General features: G+C 45.0%; 1 protein-coding gene and 1 long non-coding RNA gene across 13 annotated transcripts in view; one reads left to right on the plus strand and one right to left on the minus strand.

The window, feature by feature from the left end:
• The window catches only part of OSBPL6 (oxysterol binding protein like 6), an 83,960-nt gene extending 82,151 nt beyond the window's left edge, over positions 1-1,809 (minus strand). For 9 of the 12 annotated variants that reach the window (XM_015868348.2, XM_015868345.2, XM_015868341.2 and 6 more), the window contains exon 1: positions 1,499-1,588. The gene's annotated coding sequence lies outside the window, so the exon portion shown is untranslated. Of the gene's footprint in view, positions 1-1,498; positions 1,604-1,703 lie in introns of those variants that run through there. The other 3 variants (XM_015868336.2, XM_015868338.2, XM_015868340.2) reach the window with 2 other exon arrangements.
• A 14-nt stretch (positions 1,810-1,823) lies between these two features.
• On the plus strand, positions 1,824-4,982 carry LOC107316630. The gene is made up of 2 exons (XR_001556479.1): positions 1,824-1,939; positions 2,103-4,982. It is a non-coding gene; the product is annotated as an uncharacterized LOC107316630 (long non-coding RNA).
• The last annotated feature ends 2,035 nt before the right edge of the window (positions 4,983-7,017 follow it).

Raw genomic sequence — 7,017 nt, forward strand, 5'->3', positions numbered from 1 at the left:
CTCACCAGCCCTGCAGAGGAGCACACAGGAGCCCTGCAGGAGGTGGAACACACGGGCATGAGGATCTACAGCAGCACCAAAGGTACCCCTTCAAATATAAACCTCTTTAGGATATGTTAAATAATAAACCTTTAGGTTGTACGTACCACTTAATTTATCTTAATTGGATTAAAAAAAAAAAAAAAAGAAAAAAAAACAAACAAAAAACACAGCAGCCTTTTGTGTCAACTTTTTTAACCAAAGAAAAACTCATGTGTTACGTGTACATAAAATAAATGTCCCATTAAGCTTGTCACTAGTAACACCACATCTCCTTAGCCTCTAAGGTCAAGGTCATGTTATCCATACCAAGATGAAAAAGGTTTCATTGGAGTATCCACAGCACTATAGACAAAGGCTGGTCATTAGAAAAAAAGCTAAAATAAACCAAGCACAATTACGCTGCATAGAAACCATCAGATATTTGATGAGATGTTAATCTTTAAGCTGGTATCATTCTACAAGCTAATCATCCGGAGAATAGAAAATCTGTTAAGAATGCAATTAAATGTACTAGTTCCATTAAAATTGAGCTGATATAGTTAATTGTTCTCCTGAAATAGCTATTTCCTCACACCTTCACTGGAGAGCTTTTTCATCAACTTTTTGAGAGCCTATTCAAGGGACCGCATCACTCAGCCCCATGCCTGGACCGGGCGCTCTGCTGTCACCCTTCACAAGATGTGCTGCAGCTCGGCCCGACCTTGGGCTCCCGCCTGGTCCCGAAGAACACACCGCGAGCCCTTTTTGGTGGTCGTGCCGTTAGCACCGCATCTGCATTGCCGGGCTTCGGGGACAGCGGCAACACCGTGCTCTTGCAGCACGCCAAAGCAGCTATAAAATAAAACCAGATGACGGGCCAACGGCAAAGCCACGTCAGATGGACGTTGTGAGAATCAGCACTTCTGGGAAACAGATGACTGCTAAAGCAGCGCTATAATAAATCTGTGCATATTCAAAAAGCTCGTAAGGGTTTTGCATCACGGCTAGGAACTGGGAATACCTCTGGCAGGCCATTCCTGCCTTATTTATTTATTTATACAGGGAGAGAGAGAGAGATAAGAGAGGCAGAGACCGCAAGCACAAAGGTACCCCGGGAGTGCATCAACTTCGCCATACGGCCCCGTTATGCACCGCGGCGGAGCAGAGTTTACCGGAGCATTTCCAACCGCTCCGCACGGGAGAGCACGGAACCGCACACGGTGGAACGGGGCCGGGTTGCTCCGCGGCACCGCTCCGCCGATTACATAACCGCGGCCGCTCCGGATGCTCCGGTTTCGCCCCGGGTTCTCTCTACCTCACCCAACCCCGGCTCCCGTTCTGGGCCCGCCGCCGCACCCCGGCTCGCTCGTTCCCACCCCACCACCCTCTCGGACGCCTCTCGCCAGGCCCGGCACCGCCGAGCCCCGATGTCCGCAGCGCCCCTCGGTCCTCCCCCGCCCCGCCGCTCGGCACCCACCTCCTCGCCGGTATCCGCGGCGCATCCCCGCTGCGGCCCGGCCGGCTGCGCCCCGCCGTTCCCGCTGCCTCGCTCCCTCCCACCCGCTGCAGCTCCCCGCCCGTCTGACGGAGGGGGCGGGCAGCCGCGACGCGCCGCCGCCGCTGCAGCCGCGCCGTCCCCCACCCCCGCCCGCCGCCAAGGTGCCCTCCTCGCACCCACCTACCGCATGGACGACGAGCCCGGCACGAGGGGATGGGAGGCGCCGGCGCAGAGCGAATCGCGGAGTCACGGAGCTGGGCTGCGGCCGCGGTCAGGTCCGCGTGAGGATGTAAAAAGACGTAGGCAGCCTTGTGTCGCGGTGATGCGAGGGGCAGCGCGGGGCCAGAACTGAGAAGGAGTCCGAGCGACGGGGCCGGGACGGCGACGGGGGACCGTCCGCACCGGTGTGGCCGCGCTCCGGTGAGCACCGTGCCCGGCCCCGTGCTGCCGCTCCGCCCCAGCGCTGCTCTTTGTCCTCTGATAACGGGAGGTTGCGGGGAAAACACGCCAGGTGCTCTCGCAAACCGCGAGACGTTGCTCCTTGGGTTTATATTAGCTTGCTTTTTCTTCTTCGTTTCTGCAGATCCGCTGTTACAGCCCTTGTGACAGCTATGACTCCCGGTCCCACCTTGGTGGGCAGGAACCCAGGCTGCTCATGCACAGCTGCATCCAAGAGCCACAGGTCAGCCCGACGGGATGGGATGCACCTGTGCCCACGAAAAGGAATCAAAAGACCTGGAGAAGGAGGTGGTTGTGGTAATTGAAATAATAAAGGGGAAACAAAATATATATGGCATTGTCCATAGAAAAAGTAGTTGAATACTTACAAGGATCCAGCAACACAATTACTGGCCTAGACTATTCCTTAAGATGTTGTAAACAGGCTGTATGATGCTGCCTTAACTTTCCCCTCATTTCTCCAACTAGAGATCTCAGATTCAGTAGCACTGCTGTACAGCAAAGGACCATATTGCATGTATCAGGGCAACCTGATCTAGTAAAGGTGTATGTTTGGTGGCCCTGCTAGGCAGGGGGGTTGGAACTACATGATCCTTGAGGTCCCTTCCAACCCGGGTCATTCTGTGATTCTGTGATACAGTCCCCAAAGTCCTGCCTCTTTTCCCATTGAAGCTGGGACAGCCACAGCAGCTCCTCTGGACACAGCATTCAACGCCACCACTACTAATTTCAGTTAAGTGGGCACTCACCATTACTAACCTGAAAACCAGGGACAGAAATGCATATTTCGTAATTAGCTGCCATGTTTCAAACAACTTTTGCGTTCTCTAACGATCTCAACGTTAAACTCCTAAGCAGGTATCCTACAGAGTTCTGTTTTTTTTCCCCTAACTTGTCAATACTTAAACCAAACAGAAAGTAACACAGTAGAAAAGCAGATCAGTACTTGAATGAAGTACTTGAATGATTCTTAATCTTCCGTAATTATCTGAAGCATTCCTTCTAACAGAAGGCTGTAATACAGTTTTCTAAGCAAAGGTATTTTCTCCTGTGGTAGCAGTAGTGTTGCTTCTCCATTGCTCCATGTGTTAGCTTTGCTGCATGCATTTGGGACACCACTATCCTCCATTCTGAGTAGCAAACTAGATGAACATCCAGTTTCTTTCCCATATTCTATCTACCAAACACATCACTGACTATCTTCGAGCCCCCCTTTGGACTGAATTATTTAGAATACTTCTTACTGAAAAGCGTTGCACCTGAATAGCTTAAAATGCCTTCTGCAAGGAACAAGAACCTCTGAATTTTCCCAGTGATACAAAATTACCCATTGTAAGAGCCAAAGCGAAGACGTGAGCAGCTGTAGAAGGACCTCACAATAGTGAGCAAACGGGCAGAGAGACAGCAGAAGAAAATTCTATGGCCGTAACTGCAAACTAAAGTAAATAGCAATGAAAACAACCCTTACTAAACAATGCATAATAATGGCCTCTAAATTAACCTTCATCAATGGGAGCTGTTGTGAACAGCTTTCTGCAAACATTAGCTTGCTGCTCAGCCTTAGATGAGAAGGCAAATAATGTTAGGAATTACTCCAAAAGCAATTGAGAACAAAGTGGAATAGCTCATTACATTGCTGTGTAAATCTCTTGTGTACTTCAGTAGTGTGTATAGTTCTGTCTCCTTCATGTGGAAATAGAGAACAAGAAAGTGTACGGGGCTAAAGAATAGTCGTGGGTATGGAATTCCACACATGTGAGGAGAACCACAACTGTGAAACAGAGGAGGGATTACCTTCAGATCCATACAGTCATGAATGGGATGTAGGAACCTGAGAGGAAACAAGTACGTGCCATTTTTCATTTTACAGGACCTGAGGGAGACACGGCTAATGATCAGGCAGCAGGTTTAAGACAACAGCTGCAAAGAACTTTGCTGTACAAAGTGTTATTAAATTGCCTGGCTTGCTGTGACACAGCACTATGGATCTGAAGGCACAGATGTTTTTAAATAGGGATTACATGAAGGAATGAACAATAGCTTGAACTATTAAGCAGAGTAATTGCATTTTCAGTGCCTGCCTATTGCTTGCTAGAGCTTTAAGAAGGGACACTCTTCACATACCTTATTCCAATGCTCCCCTGAGCATGAGATGGTTAATTCTTTTCTTCCTGCTCAATTAGGTGTGAGAAAGAGAGGACAAACAGCCTTCTAGGTATGGAAACATACATCTGCCTTTATGTCCTGGGAGAAAGATCAGAGTAGTCCCTTATCTTCCCGTTCGAGTGTTCTTCTATGTCCCCGAAGAGAATGCTTTTCCAGTGGTTCCCTAGCGATTAGCCCTATTCAGCAGTGACAATCCATTTGCATCAGCCTTTCCACATCAGCGCTACTTTTTGCACCCCTTTACACAAGAATGGGGAAAGAAATCCTGAAGTGTAATAACAGCAGACATGCATAGAACACATTGAAAATACTTTCCACTTCCACAGATCATGACAATAAAATTCCTTGGTCATTATAGAGGAGAAAGGGATTAGTAATTTCGTCTTGTTTAAGAAGTAGGAAAGTAAAGCAGAAACACACAGAGATGCTTTAAAAACTAACAGCAGATAAAAGTCCTGCATAGACAACCAGTTTCTAAGAACCATGTTAGAGATGTCCTTATTAAATACAAGAAACTGGAAATCTGACAAGCAAAACTGAAATGAAGTTTGGCAGAGCTCCAACAATCCTTGAAGACAAACATATGATAAATCAGCCGGAGTGGTTACATCTCATATAAACAAAATCTGTATGGTTGATACTCTGTACAGTTACTCATCTCCACTCAGAAAAGAGCTTGCTTCAAACCTTATTTCAGCAATGGATAGTAATGCCAAGGCCTCACATTCAGCAGAATTTATATGATTTCTTTTACTGTTTAGACTGGAACTGGTTTAAAAAAAAAAAAAAAAAGTGAAGATTTCTGATGCTTTCTATATATACACACAAATAAAATTAAGTAGGTACTATGTAGTACAACTGGAATTGTATTAACAGCAGAAGATATGAGGAATATTTTTAACATATCCAATTGATACAACTTTTATTGTAAAATGGTAAGAAACACTTCTAAGACACGTATGTGCTTTTAGAAGCCTGTGGACACAATTAAAAGTTGAAAAAAGTCCGTGGTTCAAGACAGCATCCATGCTTTCATATGCCATCGCCTTTGATTTTGTTTCACTGATTAAATATAACCACTCCACTCCTGTTGTCCTTATATGGAACAGACATGCTAGAAGGGGGATTTAGCGTACCCGGGATGAGGACAATCAGAGATCTGATACTTAAAATAACTTTCAGGTTTCCTGCTGTTCTGTTTGTTAAGTCGCTTATCGTTTCACTCTCAGAAAATACTTCCAGTATATATTTGCATTTCCAAATAAGAGTTTTTATGTCCAAGTGACTAAATATGCTCTGTTAACACTGTGCTGGATTTCTTAAAGTGACAACCAATAATGTTACTCATTAGTAGTTTGGTCAGTCTGTCAGATTGGTTGGAAGAGCGCCCAGGATATCTTCTTTACCCTCATGGTCAAGATTTGTAAACACTTTCTCTAATTACGGAGCAGATCAGGTCAGCAGTTAACCCTCAGTCTTAGCGAGGCCCTGCAGATGTTCCATATTAACAAAGTGTTGCTTCTGTGCTATTGCATACTATAGTTGAATACTTCCCTATGGGTGATACTACCTCCCATTTGTCAGCAGACAAAGTGCAGGTATCCTGAACCTTATGTTGTTTAGGTTCGTTTTAAAGACTCATTAAACTTGCTACAAAAGAACAGCAAAGCAAGTCCGCAAAATCAGCAAGAAACCATTCATCCCAAAGCGATCTCCCGGGAAAGTTATCACTTGCAGCAGTTTAGTGGCATCACAGCTTAAAGCACTGCCTCCAAGTTTCACCTCCATCTACTTCCTGTCTTCTGCTGAATGCTCACCTAGACCACCTTTCTGAGATGTCAAGAGAGCTGAGAACCTGCACTAAGGTCTATTGAAATTGCTGCAGTATGTAAATGCTTTTTGCTTTTCCTGGTGTGCTTCTCCCAAGAAACCTGGGGGTTATTATGCCTCATTGGAGCTAACAAGTCAATTGCTAAGTGAAACTCATGGATTTCTGCCCAAGCTCAAGCCTGCAGATTTCCAAGAATAAACTGAGGTAAAAGAAGTAGTGAGTGAGTAGTCTGGTGATGACACTAAAAGAGATAACAATAGCCTTACTATTTAGCTCTTACTTTATTGCAGAACAATTTACCTAAGTACAAAATAAGCCACCTATAAAAGCAATCATTAGCTCATTCCCTGTTCCAAGTTTCCCCATTAACATGTTTTGTTTTTTAATTCCTGTCCATGTCTAATAAATTTTCTGCTGGCTGAATTTGACTTGGAGATCATACATACGGATTTATTCACCTTTTGTTATAGTGTCAGGGTGCCACACTGGGTTTGTATGCCAGTATGTTCTTGCATCCTCTGCTTAATGTTTCAGAGATGTTAAGAAGTGGTGGGGCAATTATGCCAACAATTAGCAAGAGCCACATCAAAACATAGTCAACAGTCACAAACATTCAATTGATATGGCAATCATCTATAATCCAATTAGCGTGGCTACCCACAGTCTATATCCTGATTAAGTACTAAATAGCGGTACTTCAGCACTGTGTCACCCACATCACCCACAATGGATGTCAGCTCAAGTACTTCCAACCTCTTTTCCACCCAATTTTGACTGACAAGCTACTCAGAAAATCCCATCCATAACCACGTTTTGTTCTGGATTTGTACCTTGGGCTAAAAGCCTTGTTATATATGCAAGAATAAAGCAGTTCCCCTTTATTCACAGTAATGTGGCCCTATAGAAGCTAGTATTCAAATCTCCAATTTTACCATTTAAAAAATAAGAAATGCACTGTAGGGTGTTTTTCATAGGTTACCTTCATTACACACTATGTAATTTATTGAAGTAGCAGGCAGAAAACAATTAAGCTGTCCACAAT

The sequence above is a fragment of the Coturnix japonica genome, chromosome 7 (assembly GCF_001577835.2).
Source record: "Coturnix japonica isolate 7356 chromosome 7, Coturnix japonica 2.1, whole genome shotgun sequence".
NCBI lineage: Eukaryota > Metazoa > Chordata > Aves > Galliformes > Phasianidae > Coturnix > Coturnix japonica.